At 41.0% G+C, this 14,693-nt stretch overlaps 1 protein-coding gene and 1 long non-coding RNA gene across 4 annotated transcripts in view; both read left to right on the forward strand.

Moving 5' to 3' along the window:
- The window catches only part of RORA (RAR related orphan receptor A), a 114,292-nt gene that overhangs the window by 52,396 nt on the left and 47,203 nt on the right, over nt 1-14,693 (forward strand). The window lies entirely within an intron of this gene.
- LOC108447436 lies at nt 148-8,113 on the forward strand. The gene is made up of 2 exons (XR_001862986.1): nt 148-5,856; nt 7,560-8,113. It is a non-coding gene; the product is annotated as an uncharacterized LOC108447436 (long non-coding RNA).

The following is a 14,693-nucleotide window of genomic DNA, read 5'->3' on the forward strand; positions in this document are numbered from 1 at the left end:
GCGTCGGAGCCTACCTGATGTCAGCACTGCTGTTTGTGTCTCCGTGTGACTCAGGTGTGTCAGCCTGGGTGACAGATGGGAGCTGTGTCTGCAGCAGTGCCGTATCACTGGGGGGAGGGTGGGCAAAGGGGGTCTCAGATGCTTAGATGAAAGGGAAAGGTCTGCTTTTTCATTTATTTGTTGTTATGCCAGTGGTCAGGTACTGTATCATGTTGTCTGAAGATGTTGTGGAGACTCCTTTCTTGGATATACTCAAACCTCAACTGGACACAACCCTGAGCCTTTTTTGACCCTGCTTTGAGCAGGGGCTCCATCAAGCAATCTCCAGAGATGCCTTCCAACATCAACTCTTCTATGATCCATGAGAACAACTCTTTTGTAGTAAGGCAGCTGTCTACTTAATGTTTTTAGTTATGGCCTTTCTTAGCACAAGACGCAGTTCAGCCAAAAATGTGACCAGGTCTGGCGCAGGAAAAGTCCTCCACCTGTTTTTTACTGCTTTTCTGAGCTTTTGTAATGTGAAAGCTGGATGTATTTCTACTGATTTGTGTCTTAAGTAGTTTGGTGGGGTTTTGTTGTTTTTTCTTAATCTTGAATTCCCCCTTAAATTAGAAAGGTTCTGGATGTCTGCCATAGAATTAAAGAAAAGTGTTCTTGGGTATGTAGAGCATGTCCTTTCACACAGGTCATGGGAAGTTGGTCAAGGAAATCGTTGGACTGTCAGTGACCAATTGGTGAATCGTACTGAAGGCAGTGGAGACTTTGCGATTAATTTGAATGTCTCTGTTTTAATATTAAAATGTTAAGTAGGTCACATCTGTTCTTCAGTTCTAGTCTTTCTACTTAATTTGTATCTCTGTATGTGGTGACTGTTTATGTGATACACAGAAACGTTAATCATAAAATCCAGACTAAATCTGAATTCTCCAAAGTTCAAGTGTGCTTGGATCAACGGTTTTAATAGCAGTTCCACCTTTTAGGAGATAGTATTGTCAGCAGACTCGTTTCTTTTACTGCAGAACTAAAAATAGTTACAATCTCATGGAATCATTAAGAAATACAAAGGGTTTCTGTTAAAAACCCTGGGGAAACCTGATTAGGCAGGCTACTGTATAATTAATTGATGTGCTACTACACTTGGAGAAAGAGTGCATCAGTAAACAGAAGTCAGAATGTAAAAGGCTAAGAAGAACTGCTGGGAATTGTGTTAAGACATCAAGGCTTGAAAATAACAATTTGAGCACCTCAGGAGAGACAAGCATTTGCATTTGGTGGAAGGACAGAAAACTCTCCAAAAGGCCAGGGCAGGGGGATCTGTGAAGGAAGGCTCAGGCTTGTGCTTAGCACTTCCTTTGCCATTACTGGTCACAGTATTTTGTACTACCTTCAAGTTGATGTTCTGATAGTTCCCTAGACTATATTCTTACATTTGTGAAACAGTGTCAGGCAAAGTGTTGTTAGAATGTTCGTTTTGTTAATGCTGTGCTTTAAATACATTCATTCTGATAATTAAGTTGTTGCCTAAGATATCACATGGATCACTGATTTGGGCCATTGTTTGTTTTGTTTGCTTTGAGACCGGAAGTAATTGTCAGCAAGCAGTCTGTAATTATCTCTTTGGAAAAGTCAGGATCTTCTGTAAAGTTACTGTAAAGAGGCTGTGCAGCAGTTGTGTACGTAGATATTAGGGTGGCTGTGATGACAACATGCATGAATTATTCTTCCAGAAATATGTTTAAAACCAATCCCTACCCCACTGCAGTGGCGTCACCTGGAGAAGAAATTCCGTTTTGGGACGGTCCGTGTACCATGACAAGGCCCTGTGGCCAGGGAGGAAGATAAAGCTGTTGCCATGAGCTTTTGCCCCTTCAGAAATGGACATTTTTGGCAATTTGAGGAAGACATTACAGGAAAGATTGATTCCTGTTTCTCTGTTTGGAGAAAAGTGTAACGCAGATGTTTTTAAGGAGGCCCATTTCTGTGTCTGTTGTGTTGCTGATAGGGAGAAATGGGCTGTGCTTGAAGATCTTTACCAACTAAGTGGCTTCCCTGGATCTTGCGACATGCTGGAGACCTTCTGACAGCAATGGCTGCTCATTCTGCACGCAGGAGTGCTGGGGAGAGTTGAGCATGCGCTGCATGCTGAAGTCAAGCCTTTTCTCAGGAAATGATAATAATTGGTTGTAAATAGTGACCACTGTTCTCAAGTAAATATAGTGGCTGTGCAAGTACCTTGCTCTGAGGAGTGACCTGCCGACGTGTTTGTGCCGTGCTGTTAAAAGAAGGTGGAGCTTTCCTCACTCGAATGTGTCAAGTCCTGACCTGCTGGCTGGGACAGACTGTGTTTGGGCAAGACAAGAGCTTTACATTTTAGAAAGACAAATCAAATTAATTCAATTTATATGTTAAATTGAAGGAACTTTTGAAAAAGTTCACTTTTGAATTACCAAAAAAAAAAATCCAACAAAAAACAAAGCACGTCAACAATGAACTTTTTGAGACTTCTTCCCACCTTCAGAATACCCAGAGTGTCCGGTTAACAGTTTATTTCACAGAGCGTGTGTACGTGCTTGCTCAGGCACAGTTGCCAGCAGCTCATAAAATCAAAATCCCAAAATGAAATCCTTCAATACGTTTCTCTTTCCCCTCATTGAATTGAATTGAAAAATTTCTTAGGGAGGTGCCAGCAAAAATAGTGTGGGGTTGTGTAGCTTAACTTCTTTTCTTGGGCTGTTGCCGCAGCATTAGCGATGGGGTAACTCTGCTAAGTTCAAATTTTGTATTAGCAGAGGGTGGGATCTCTTTACATGTGAATGAATATCCTGAATGGGCGACATGCACAGATGTCCAACTTGTTTCTTTGGAGCCTAAAGTTAAAGTTCTAGGAGCATGTCCAAAGCTGGCATGAAGCTGTGTATCTCACATGAAAAGCACTGCTGTGAGCTGGCAAAGGCATTAGTTCTGAATTGGAGTCAGTTTTTGTTGGCCAAGCGTTTTTTCATAGAAGTTTTACAGTTTCTGAGGACTCTTATCTACTTCCAGTGTAAAAGCACCTTAGTAATTGAAATTACATAGCACAACTTCAAATATAATCGCCAAATAGAATGTGGGAGAAGAATTAATTTAATTATAATTAATTCCAGTTTTCAGAAAATTATTTCAAAGTTGTCTTAAGCTGGATACCAAAATGGTTATCACTTTGGAAAATGTTCCAAGTCTCCAAACATCTCAGTAAAGTGTCTGTTTCACAAAGGACTACTTTGATCCAGCTATCTAAGAGATTTATCCAAGGAGACGAAACCCAGATTGCTTGCTGCTAATCCGGTGCTTTGCAAATAAGATTTTAATTTTTATTCCCTTCTCTTCTTTTTCAAGAATTCAGGCGGATATACAATGGGATGGTTTCTTCCCATAAATAATTAAGCCCATTGTAAGCAATGTCTGTAGAAAGTAGTCCTGAGATTCATTTAGTTTTAAGTACCTACTCATTTTTTCCTTTTGAAAATAATACCATGTCCCAAGCAATTTGAACGCTCATAAATCACGTTAGTTGAAGGGGAGAAATTATTCCAAACTTATCCTCTCAAGGGTGTTTTGTTGTCCCAAAGACTGTCTAAAGGAAGAAGTTGTCCTTTGGCTGGACTCACAGCAAGCAGCCCCAAGGTTGGTGTAGCAGGTCCTGTTTGTATTTCTCCTCACATGAGTGGAGCTGCCTGTGTGCACCAAACATGCAGCTGGTCCCTGTCACCAAATGCAGGCTGAGCTGCTTCTGTGCAATACCTGGCTGGTGACACTGGAAGAACTCTTCCCTCCTTTCACCTGGGCCAGTAATGACATGAGATCTCTTGGTGAAGCTGTGCTTGTGTTACTCGAAATCATATCTTTTTCGTTATGATACCAGATAATTGAACAACCTAATCAAAGCGGATTTAGCATGGCCTGAATGAATAAAAAAATATTCCCATACAAAAAAATTTTGAGTTTAAATACTATGGTGTTTTTCAGGGAAAAGAGCATGACACAAGGAAACAAAGGACTGCATTCTGAAAGAGACAATACCAGCAGTGCTGGGGGAATGAAAATAAGCATGTATTTGTTTACCTGCCCACTAATGCCATCACAGTAGTTCCAAATACATTTTTCATTTGAATTAAAGAACCCACCTAAACGTTTAAAGACATTATTTATTAACAATAACTGGTTTTAATGTCAAGTGAGGGTAAATTAAGTTGGTTACACAATTTATCAGACGCTGCTAAATGTTGTGGATGTTATTAGTCATTAAGTAACCAACAGTTAGTCTGGCAGTTTATTAAATCTCAGGACATTAGATGCAGGAGTCTCTCCATGTTTTCTTTATGAAGAGCACCTCAGAGTAACATTAGCAATATGTAGATATGTATAAATTCTTCCTTCTCTTTTTCCTCATTTCTCTCTTACTGACTGCTTTAAACTTCATTTAGTTTTTTTTAATGAAAACATTTTTTTTTTGTGAAGTGAATCTGTCAGAAGAAGTAAATTGATATGTCATGGATTGGCTTTGTGATTTGCAGGGTGGTTTTTTTCCTTGTTTTAAGCAGATGCAGAAGGTGTATTTTGATGCTGTTACACTGTGATGGATGAAAAAACTGCACTGACTTTTATCCAGGAGAGGGAAGCGAGTTGTTTTCTTTCAAGGGCTGTAGATCAATTGATGTCTTACAGAAGTAATACCATGAAAGTGGGGAAGAACTCCTCTTTGATACTCAAGTCTTTCTATTTCAGTTGGTACAGTAATGGGCTTTTGAATTAAAGGTTTGTTAAAGCTTGTATCTATTTCAGAGTATTGACAGCCGAAGCAGACTCACTGAGCCAGAATTTATATGTTTATGCAAGCCTGTTAAAATCAGAATTTATGTTGACTGTACTAATGTGTAAGCTTTAATACCACTGTTATAAAGAAGGCTGCTATTTGAATTTTCAGTGAAGTAAATTTCTTTCAATATGCCTTTGAGTTATGGTTTGTAACTGTATTCATATATAAATGCTTTCAGCCAAATGCTGTTGAACTAATTCCATTTTGAAGACATTAATTATATTTAGCTCACTGAAAAAAAGGAGGGGGAAGGCATCAACTAACCCTATATAAAAGTGACAACAGAATTGTTTTGTGAAGAGGCTTTGGGCCTCTTAAGCTACGAAGAGTGAGTGGTTTCTTGGGTTGGTTGGTGTTGTTTTAATCAAAGAAGTGTGAACAGAAGCTAGATAATGCATTGCTATACTGCAAAGACAATTCATTTTGAACAGACATTTATACACTTAATGCTTTTTGCTTTTATCATGTTAAGGTCTTTGCAATAAAATCTGGTTATGCAGTGACTCTAGTTGTTTGTGCAGGAAAAAACAACCTTGGTTTTTCATCGTAAATCCATTCGCTCTTGTCAGATTGGTAAATTTTCAAGGTAAATTTCTTCTGATGTATGTTCAATTGAAAAAGTGGTTTGTTGCAGTCAACTTAATGTAAGAGAGAACTTACAGCTTTGACTTCTTATAGAGTGTGTGTGTGTATATATATATATAAATATATATAGTGTGAAGCTTACGATAGAGTGTTAACCAATCATCAAAAGTGAAATCTAGCTGCAACCAAAACAAAAACCAAACCAAAATTTTAGTGCCATTTGTGTGAGCCTGCTGGTTACACTTTAATAAGATTTTGTGTTTCCAGGAGTTAGAAGACATAATAAACCTGAGCATTGCTGATTGCGGTTTCCCAAAGACAGATTGGGAAATAAATAGTGTGTGTGTGTTTTTAGGGTGGAGCATGGTACTTCTGCCGTTTCGATCCTTATCCTTCCATTTTGGCTATTCCCTTAGGTGGGTGCAAGAATTTTCCTGCTTGGAATTCACATTGCCCTGGGATCACATAGGCTGCATGCAGAACTGTCATCTTGCTGAAGTGCTGTGTAATTGCCTGATCCTCTTTCCTTTGCTGTCTAGTTTCTCTTTTCTTTCATTTCATTACTTTCATTTCTTCTCCTTCATGTTAACGTTCTTCATCTCTAAATCACTTTGTGTTCTTCTTTCACTCTCTTTTGAAAGCAAACTGCCAGTGCCTTATTTAATCTCTTTATCAGTGTAGTGAGAGGTAACAACACGACTGTGCATTTTAGGCCCTTTGTAACCAGTTGTTTCAGATCAGGGTGAGAGTGAAAGAGCTCTCTGGGACATCTCTGTGCTTTACCTTTTTAACACTGCATGCTCGGTGTTTCAAGGGACCTTGGGTCCTTTAGAAGCCTTATGGAATATTTCCAAGAACACCAGAGGGTCGTGACAACTGGGCAAAACTGTCTCTCCATCTGCACTTTTAATTGTCTTTCCATCTACCAAAATTCACATCTGGTCTCTTAAAGCTATGCTTCCTGCCTGCCACCCCCAAAACATTTCTGACTTCATTAGCATCTTGTGGCACTCTGTGCCGGGGTACCCCCAGATGTCATTGGCACCCTCAGGAAACTTCAGTTGTTCTTGTTTGTTGTTTTACTTGAGAAACTGATGCTCTCAGATTTGCTATGTTGGAGGAAAGAGATGTGGAATTAACCTGCTGAGCTGCTGCAGTATCTGAAGCATTTTAATTGTTCATCATGAGCTCCCTAAACGTACATAAACTTTTCTGGTTACCAGCGTGATTAACCAGAAGCTGACCACAAGCTTGAATTTAGGAACGTGTCAATGAAAGCTCTGCCTTGCTTGTAGACTGCCCAGTAAATTTAAGATGAACTAGCATGAAACAAGAAAGCTGTCTGGAGTTACTCTTAAACAAGTCATTTTACAAAACACAGCAAACATCACCTAAATCACATATGAGGTACACAAAACCGGAGTTATAGTGGAGTGAGCTGATCAACAAGTTCTGGAACTAAATAGTAGGAAGCAAGGAAAATGCAAAAGATGATAGTTTTTTACTTCCATTAAAGATTGTTGGAACAGGGACAATCTTTTTGTCTGCATATAGTACATATAATGTTTTGTTTATGAGGTCTTCATCTAAAACTGTGTTTGCTCAGCTCTACTGAAGCAGCAGTGGTGAACGAGCTTCTCCCAGTGTCCTTCCTGCTAACTTCATCTTCAAGAGGAGAACCCAGTGCTGGCATGTTTGCTGATATTGATAGCCAGGAGCCATTATTTATGGTGTATCAGGTGGCTTACAACAGTGGTCTCAAAACTCGTGCACCCCATCATTAAAAAACAAAATCACTAGATCTCAGAAAGTCTCATAGATCAATTGATTTTTCATTAATGCATTGCAGTTTCTTGATAAACTACTGACTTATGATAACATACATTTTCCACTCATCCATAAGAAACAAAATTCATACTGGAAAATGCTTTCCTTTTTAAATTGCTCACTTCATAGTGTGTTTCCATCTTCTGCCCCACTCCTCTGATTTTGTCCAGCTCTGGCTTATATCTCAGCTATAGTTTGAAAATATTCCTGGTGGTTTTAATCATGGATATAGCTTGTGTATATATTGTGATTGCATGCATCTAATGTGCAGTTTATCTGGTTTCTTAAACAGAGGAATCTCCAGACTCAATTCAGAAACTACCTGTGGGTAATACCAGGGAAAGCCCATCATTCAAACTCATCATTCCTTGGTTTCTCAGTTTCTAGAAGACCTTCACACAGAGCTTTGCCATGGACTGTTTGAGCTAACTGATTTTGTATTGGCGTCTTGCTTCAGTTGAACATGGTGATTATGGAGTGCTTCTCTCTGCTGTCTTTGAAACTTGAAAGTACCCCAAATAAACTAAAACCCAAATAGAACAACTAAAAATATTCATCAAAAATTTTACGGCTTTCTGTGTCTGTGTGTATTCTCGCTTCTTTCTTATTTTGTGCATGCTTTTTTTTTATTAAATACTCGAGGGTTGGCAGTGCTGTGAAGTAGAACAGTGAAACATAAATATTAATTGTGGTAGAAATATTGTCTAGAATCTCATTCTTGTTTTAGTTGGAAATAATACTCAATTGTCTTGGCCGTGCTGGAACAAAGACAAGACCTAAGGGATGTGCATTTGTTTGGCTGCAACTTTATTAACACACTTGGGAACAGTGCCTGGCAATAAATCACACAGTGAGTCACTGCCTATTCCTTGATCGTTCCTACCTCTCTGGAGAGCTTCTGCCAGCCCTCCCCTCCCGGGCTGGCTCCCTGCACTGCAGGGCCACCACAGGTTTTGTGTGTTGGCGTGAGGGGAGGCTCTGCAAGGGGAGGGTCATTGCCTGGCACCAGAGGGTGGGAGCCACAACTGCTTTTTCCCAGCTTTCTCAGAGAACCACTGCTGGCCTGGCTTGGCTCGTCTTGGGTTTTTTTTCCTTTCCCTGGCAAGGTGAAAAACCGCGGGAATGTATTTAAGACAGGTACCACCTAGGAGTGGCAAGGCCTGTACCTTCCCACTGCTGTTCTTGAGTAACACTTAATTTCAAAGGATCGCTGGCATAGATAAGGGGCTGGTAATCCTTTGTTTGCAGGGGCTCAAACTGCTCTCTTCAGTTTGGGGAAGGCTTTAAATTTTAAGGGCAGAGATGCAAATTGCAGCCCAGTTGATAATGCATGTTTTTCAACCCCTTTCACTCTGGGAGCCACACATGTAAGAGGAGTGTCTGCCCTGTTATTCTGGATTGTGACTGATTGTTATTCTGGATTCTGCCTGGCTCTTTCCTGCTGTCTCCACTCACACTGTAGAAGTATATTGGTCAAAAATTCCCTGTCATTAAGGTCAGTGAGACAAGTGCAAAATAGCTGAATGGGTTAAAAAGTTAGTATTGTTGCCTCACTGGGGGGAGTTCAGAGGTTCTAAGTGCTAATTTAGTGCCCTACTAGTGTATGATCCCAAAATGGATTTTTTAATTTAGCAGTGGCAAGTCTAGTTTGTTCGGGCAAGGAGCACTTCTCCCTTCCCTGACATAAAAAAGTGATTCCAAAAAGTTGAAAGTTGCAGTGCTGTAGTGGCTCTGTTTCCTCTGGAAACCCTTCTGTTCTTTTCTGTGTAAAGATGATAAACTGCCCTCGATGGGACTGAGGTGTAAGCAGGCTGGAACTCCCCCGGAGCCTGGAGATGGCCACGTTCCAGCTGTAGGACTGTGTGAAGGCACAAGGGGAAGCCCTGGTCGTGTTTCAGCTCTGGGTTGTCCATTCTGGGACAGAAGTGTGAAGGACCAGACAGGCCCTCCCCCCTTATGTAACACTGCACAATGTGGAGCCGAGTCTGTGTTTTAGAAAAGTGGTGGTGTTGATTAGTTAGTTGGTCATGAAATCATAGGCAATTTATTTTTTTAAATAAATGTAATAACAATATTTGTGCATGCTGATTTTGAATGTCATTCATGTTGCAACAGAGCTTTTGATGGATTAATTACATCATTTGTAAGCAAAGACCAGACAAACAAAGATGAAGTTCACCTGAGTTTTGACTGAGAAACTAAAAAAATTACTGTTTGTTATCTGTGTTCTGAGGATTGTCATCAACTGGTCTTAGTGCTCAGATATTTGCCTTACAGAGAGATGGTCGTGTTGTTACACTGGAAATGAAGCAGGTGAATTCACTGGTGCACAGCAACAGTGACAAATCTGTTTTCCAGTCCTGGGTTATGGTTTTAAAAGCAAGGCAGTAATTGTTACTTAGTTCCTGTAATCAGTAAGCTCATATGTTTCAAAGAAAACCAGAAGTATTTGGTGTGTGGGCTAGGTGATAACTCATGACAGAAGTTCAGCTGTTGTTCGAAAGCATATTTCAGCTCCTGCTTTGGCTCCTGAAAGCTGTAATTGCAGACTTAGTAAAAGCTTTCTCTTGTTTGTTTTTCAATATTGACTGTTTGAATTAAGGTGTTTGTTAAAATGACATGATTTTAAAAGGTTTTAGACCTCTAGGTTAAGTAAATCGCATGATACTGAAGACTGTGGATCTGTCAAGTTACATCCTATACTATTTAAAGAAAAGGAAAGAAACAGCTAAAATTTGTGGTTTAGTCCCTTTTCACTTTACCCTCTTTAGTCAGTGTAGGCAGAACAAGGATTAGTAATGTTTGGTCCTCTTTCTAGTCTGTTTCTGGTCATCCTAGGATGAAAACTGTGTTTTACTTAATTTGTTTTGTACCCGAGTTTTGCACTTAGATATTGTACTGGTTTATGAATACTAGAAAATTAAGTTATTTGTGGATTTTATTCTATGCTCTAAGCACAAGCAAGACATTTGACACTGTATGATCAGAAAAATACATTATCTGCCCTCCCTGTTGAGCTTACATCTGAAAATGTAGGACAATCAACATGGCTTTTATAGAATGGTCTTTACATCCTCCAGCAACTTTTAAATGTATATTTGTGAAAACCAGGGTTTCCACCATTGAATTCTTTGTTCCAAATCTAAATGTTTTCTAAATGTTTTAGAATTTCTCCGGTGAAAGTTTGTCAAGATAGCACATACAAATTGTGCTGAAAAGTGATGGTGGCATTTCATTCCAAGTAAAACTAAATGTAGGAGATGTCCTGCCTTGTATGAAATCCTTATGCTGCATTACTAAGAAGTACACAGTCTTAAAAAAACCACGTGGTGCAACTTAGTAAACTTGGTTTTCTGGAATTGTATGCAGATAGGTATCATCACTTCTGGAATGTGCTTTTTCCCTGGGCCAGGGCTGCCAGACAGAGCTCTCTGACAATCTCTTTATCTGTAGGGTTGTCTATAATGTTAGTTAGTGAACTCTTTGAAAAACCAGCTTCCATGAGTTAATTTATGCACAAAACATCACTGAGGGATGTGTTTTACCTGTTTCACAAGTAGGGGACTGAAGCATAGCTTAAGGGACGTGGCTTGGGCCACACAAGAAGCCTGTGTCATAGCCAGGAATCAAGAGATTCACATTTCCTTGCCTAACCACACAAATTCAGAAAATAAGTAATTGAAGAAAAGCAGATGCAACACTGAGGATTTGAGTCTTGGGTATGTTTTACAGGGTGCTTAACTCTCTGCCCATACAAGCAGAAGGTTCTGCTGTGGGAGGCCAGTAATGCTTTTACATTCATAGAATCGTAGAATGGCCTGGGTTGGAAGGCACCTTAAAACCCAACTCGCTCCAACCCCCTGTCATGGGCAGGGAGACCTTCCACTATCTTAGCTTGCTCAGAGCCCCATCCAGTCTGGCTTTGGACACTTCAGGGATCCAGGAGCATCCACAGCTTCCCTGGGCAATCTGTGCCAGGGCCTCACCACCCTCGCAGGGAACAACTTCTTCCATATATCCCATCTAAACCTTCCTCTTCCAGTTTGAAGCCATTCCCCCTTGTGCTATCACCTCATGGCCTTGTCCCAAGTCCCTCTCCAGTTCTCCTGTAGCCCCTTTAGGCACTGGGAGGTGCTCTAAGGTCTCCCTGGGACTTTCTCCTCTCCAGCCTGAACAGCCCCAGCTTTCCCAGTCTGTCTCCATAGCAGAGCTGCTCCAGCCTTTGGAGCACCTCTGTGGCCTCCTGGCCTTGCTCCAGCAGGTCCAGGTCCTTATGCCAGAGGCCCCAGAGCTGGACTGCTCTGCATGGCTTGGTTTCATTGGCAAACTTGCTTTGAGGGTGCACTCAGTCCCACCCTGTACATGTCCAACAAAAATACTGGTCTGAGTGCAAGGTGCCAGGCTGGCTGCAGACTTTGTAGCCTGCCTTGTATTTTGGTAGGGCAGGATTTTCACTTTAACTCACTGCTACAACTTCATAATAATTATTATTTATGGCTGATGCCCTCATCCAAAGGACTAAGGGAATACAATTTCAGTGTTAACCCTTTCCAGGGATTTTCAGAATATCAGCCCAATGACTCAAAATCCTAAGGCAGGAGCAAAAATCCTGAGGTTGGTATTTCAATTTACTGCTGTCTTTGGGGATTCTTATTTTCCTTAGGTTTGTGTTTGTTTTTGAATATGTGCTTCTAATCTAGCAAGGACGTAATGAGCTCTTGAGACATAATAAGCTCAGTAAGACTTGAAACGCTATTTACCGCTTGAAGTATTTACGTGTCTTCTATTCCTATTCGTGTATCCAAGCACAATATGGTATTTAATAGAGCCTCACAGATAGGAAGCCTGTAATCCTAATGTTCTGCAGGTACAAACTGAATTACAGAAAGGATGTGCCCAGCTTCATGAAGCTGTTTAATCATTTCACTCCTGGTGTGTTCGGCAAGTCCTGCACAACTTACAGGAGTTCGATGTGTGCCTAACTCTGCCATGGTTCTGTGGTTCACACGCGCAATCCTTGTGGCAGCACAGGCACTTGGAGTCACATCTTTTTCAATCCTGTAGTAGCAATCCTGAGCGGAAGAAATGTTTCCCATATGCTCCTGAAGGAAGGCAGGAAAATTCAGGCTGGAAGGAAAGGACAGGTTGTAACTGTGAGGAAAACAAGCTGTTGGAGCAACTTCTTTTAGAATTGAGCTGTGTTTTCTATCACTTGATGGCTCTGTGTGCATAATTACGGCACGTAAAAAAGAAGTGCCTTCTAGTATCACTGGCCTGTATGGGCATCATACAAAACCTGCTGGGTGATACTCCATCATCTCTATCACACAAAAGGTGAATTTGAATATAATGTTATCTACCACTCTCATGTTTCTGTTTATCTAAATTTTCCTTGAACTGATTCCGTCGTGCTGGTGCTGGAAGCAATGTGTTCACAGAATTTTTTTCAGTCCTAATCCTATGATATTTTGTATCATTCAGTTTTATCTCTCCTTGTCAGAAATTTTGGAATTGGGAATATGAGGAAGGAGAATGGGATACAGTCTATCCCTAAATGTTGCACAGCTAAATTAACACATCGGCACAGTGCAATTATTTTTGCACATACAGAAGACGCCTCCCTGTAAATTCCTTGTGACATAAGGTTTCTGACTAAAATTAGGTCATGGCTATTTAACTGTTTAGGTGTCCACCCAGGAGGGAGCTACAGAGAGCTCTTTCAATTCCTTGCAATCAACAAGTAAGTAGCAGCTACTCTCATTTATCCTCTAAGGAAATAGTCCACCAAAAATAATATGTTGATTCCTTGGCCCCTCCCTGTCACTAATCACTCAGCTCTTGTAGCTACAGACTGACTTGGCCTTCAGCACCACAGTGTCCAAGTGCCTCAGTCATTAATTTTCAACTTACGACACTTCGGTGATGTAAGAAAGGGTTGTCCTCGTTTCACAGCTGAGGAATTGACACATCAAATAAGTGACTTGCTTTAAGTTTCACAGCAATACTGGCCATAGAAACCAATGACTTATTCATAGACTATTCTGTTTCTTGGAAAACCAACCCTGTGTTCCTTGTCCTTCTGCCTGCTACCCCAGATCTCCTCGGACCAATTTAGCAGGCTAAGGGTTTAGGCCTGTGTGTATTTTAGCCTCCCATAAGCTGGCATTGGCAAACAAATGCACCCCTCCCTTGTGTGAGCACAAGCAGCATCTCCGCAGTCACGTGGAGAATTAAGTCAGGAAACTGATTCAGGTTAAAGTTAATCCCCCTAGAACAGTTTCAACCTGAGTCGTTCCTCATTTGGCTCTCGAGGTGCAGCTGTAGAGGCACCACTGAAGGGGGGAGAGGGAGGGGAGGCGAGGCCAGCTCTGCTCAGTGACTGGAGGTTTCTGTTGGCTAAAATGCTTGTGGAGTTAGTGGGGTCAAGTTCATGAAAACCTTAATCAAAATAAGTTCTAGTTTCTTCTTTCTCTGGAGTGCACATCACATGCCTTGAGGTTTTCCCCATGTTTATAGAGCCCACCCAAAGCACAAGGACAAACTGTGTCCAGAACACAGAGGAGGTTTTTGGATCAGTCCTTGCTCTGGGGACATTTTAGATCTTTCCTGCATGGCAAGTTTTTTCTGTGTGGCTGCTATCATTAAAAATGTTTAATTGTGTATAACCTTTTTCTGTTTGAAATGAAACTATTTCTGAGTAGTTGCAAATGGAACCAGAGAGGAGCATGGTTACCAGGATAAGGACATTTGTAGAGGGAATAAAGTGCTGTAAGTGTGGAGCTTAATACCTCATCTCATCCTGCACCACACTGACCTATGTGAGCCCGCATTCCTTTGCCTTTCTGCCCTGAGTGGTTCCATAGAAAAGACAAATTGGAATTGCGTGCATGTTTTTTAGTCTTTAGGTGGAGCCTGTCTGCCATGACTTCTAACATGTGAGTCAGACACATGGGGAGAATCCTCCTATTTTGCTGATCCCTCTCTCAAAAGAGGTGTTCAGAGGGCTTCCCAATTGCTGTGCTGAGGTGAATGTCCAGCTTTGAAAACAAAATACCAAATCCTGCTGCTTCATTTGAAGGACTGCAGTGTAGGAGAACCTGTAACTGTGGAATGACACCCTCATCCTGACTACATCAGAAGTCCTCAAGAATTTATGCAGGGACCTTGGCATGCTAATAACTTGGTTGTTGATGACTAAGGCAGGAAGAAGGGTGCCAGTGACGTCTAAAAGGAGACTGAAAGGAGTTCTCGCACTTAAAAAATTGCTGCTGAAGAGAGCGAAACATCTTTTAATGAGTGCTGTTAGTATCTTTAACATGAGGATGATAACCTTTTCACTTGGACTGCCCCATGACCCCCTGAGAATCTTTCTTGCCATCTTTGTTGCTGAACACTGTTCCCCAGCTTTCCTGCTTTTTTATTTTGT

The sequence above is a fragment of the Corvus brachyrhynchos genome, unplaced genomic scaffold (genome assembly GCF_000691975.1).
Source record: "Corvus brachyrhynchos isolate BGI_N302 unplaced genomic scaffold, ASM69197v1 scaffold200, whole genome shotgun sequence".
Lineage (NCBI taxonomy): Eukaryota > Metazoa > Chordata > Aves > Passeriformes > Corvidae > Corvus > Corvus brachyrhynchos.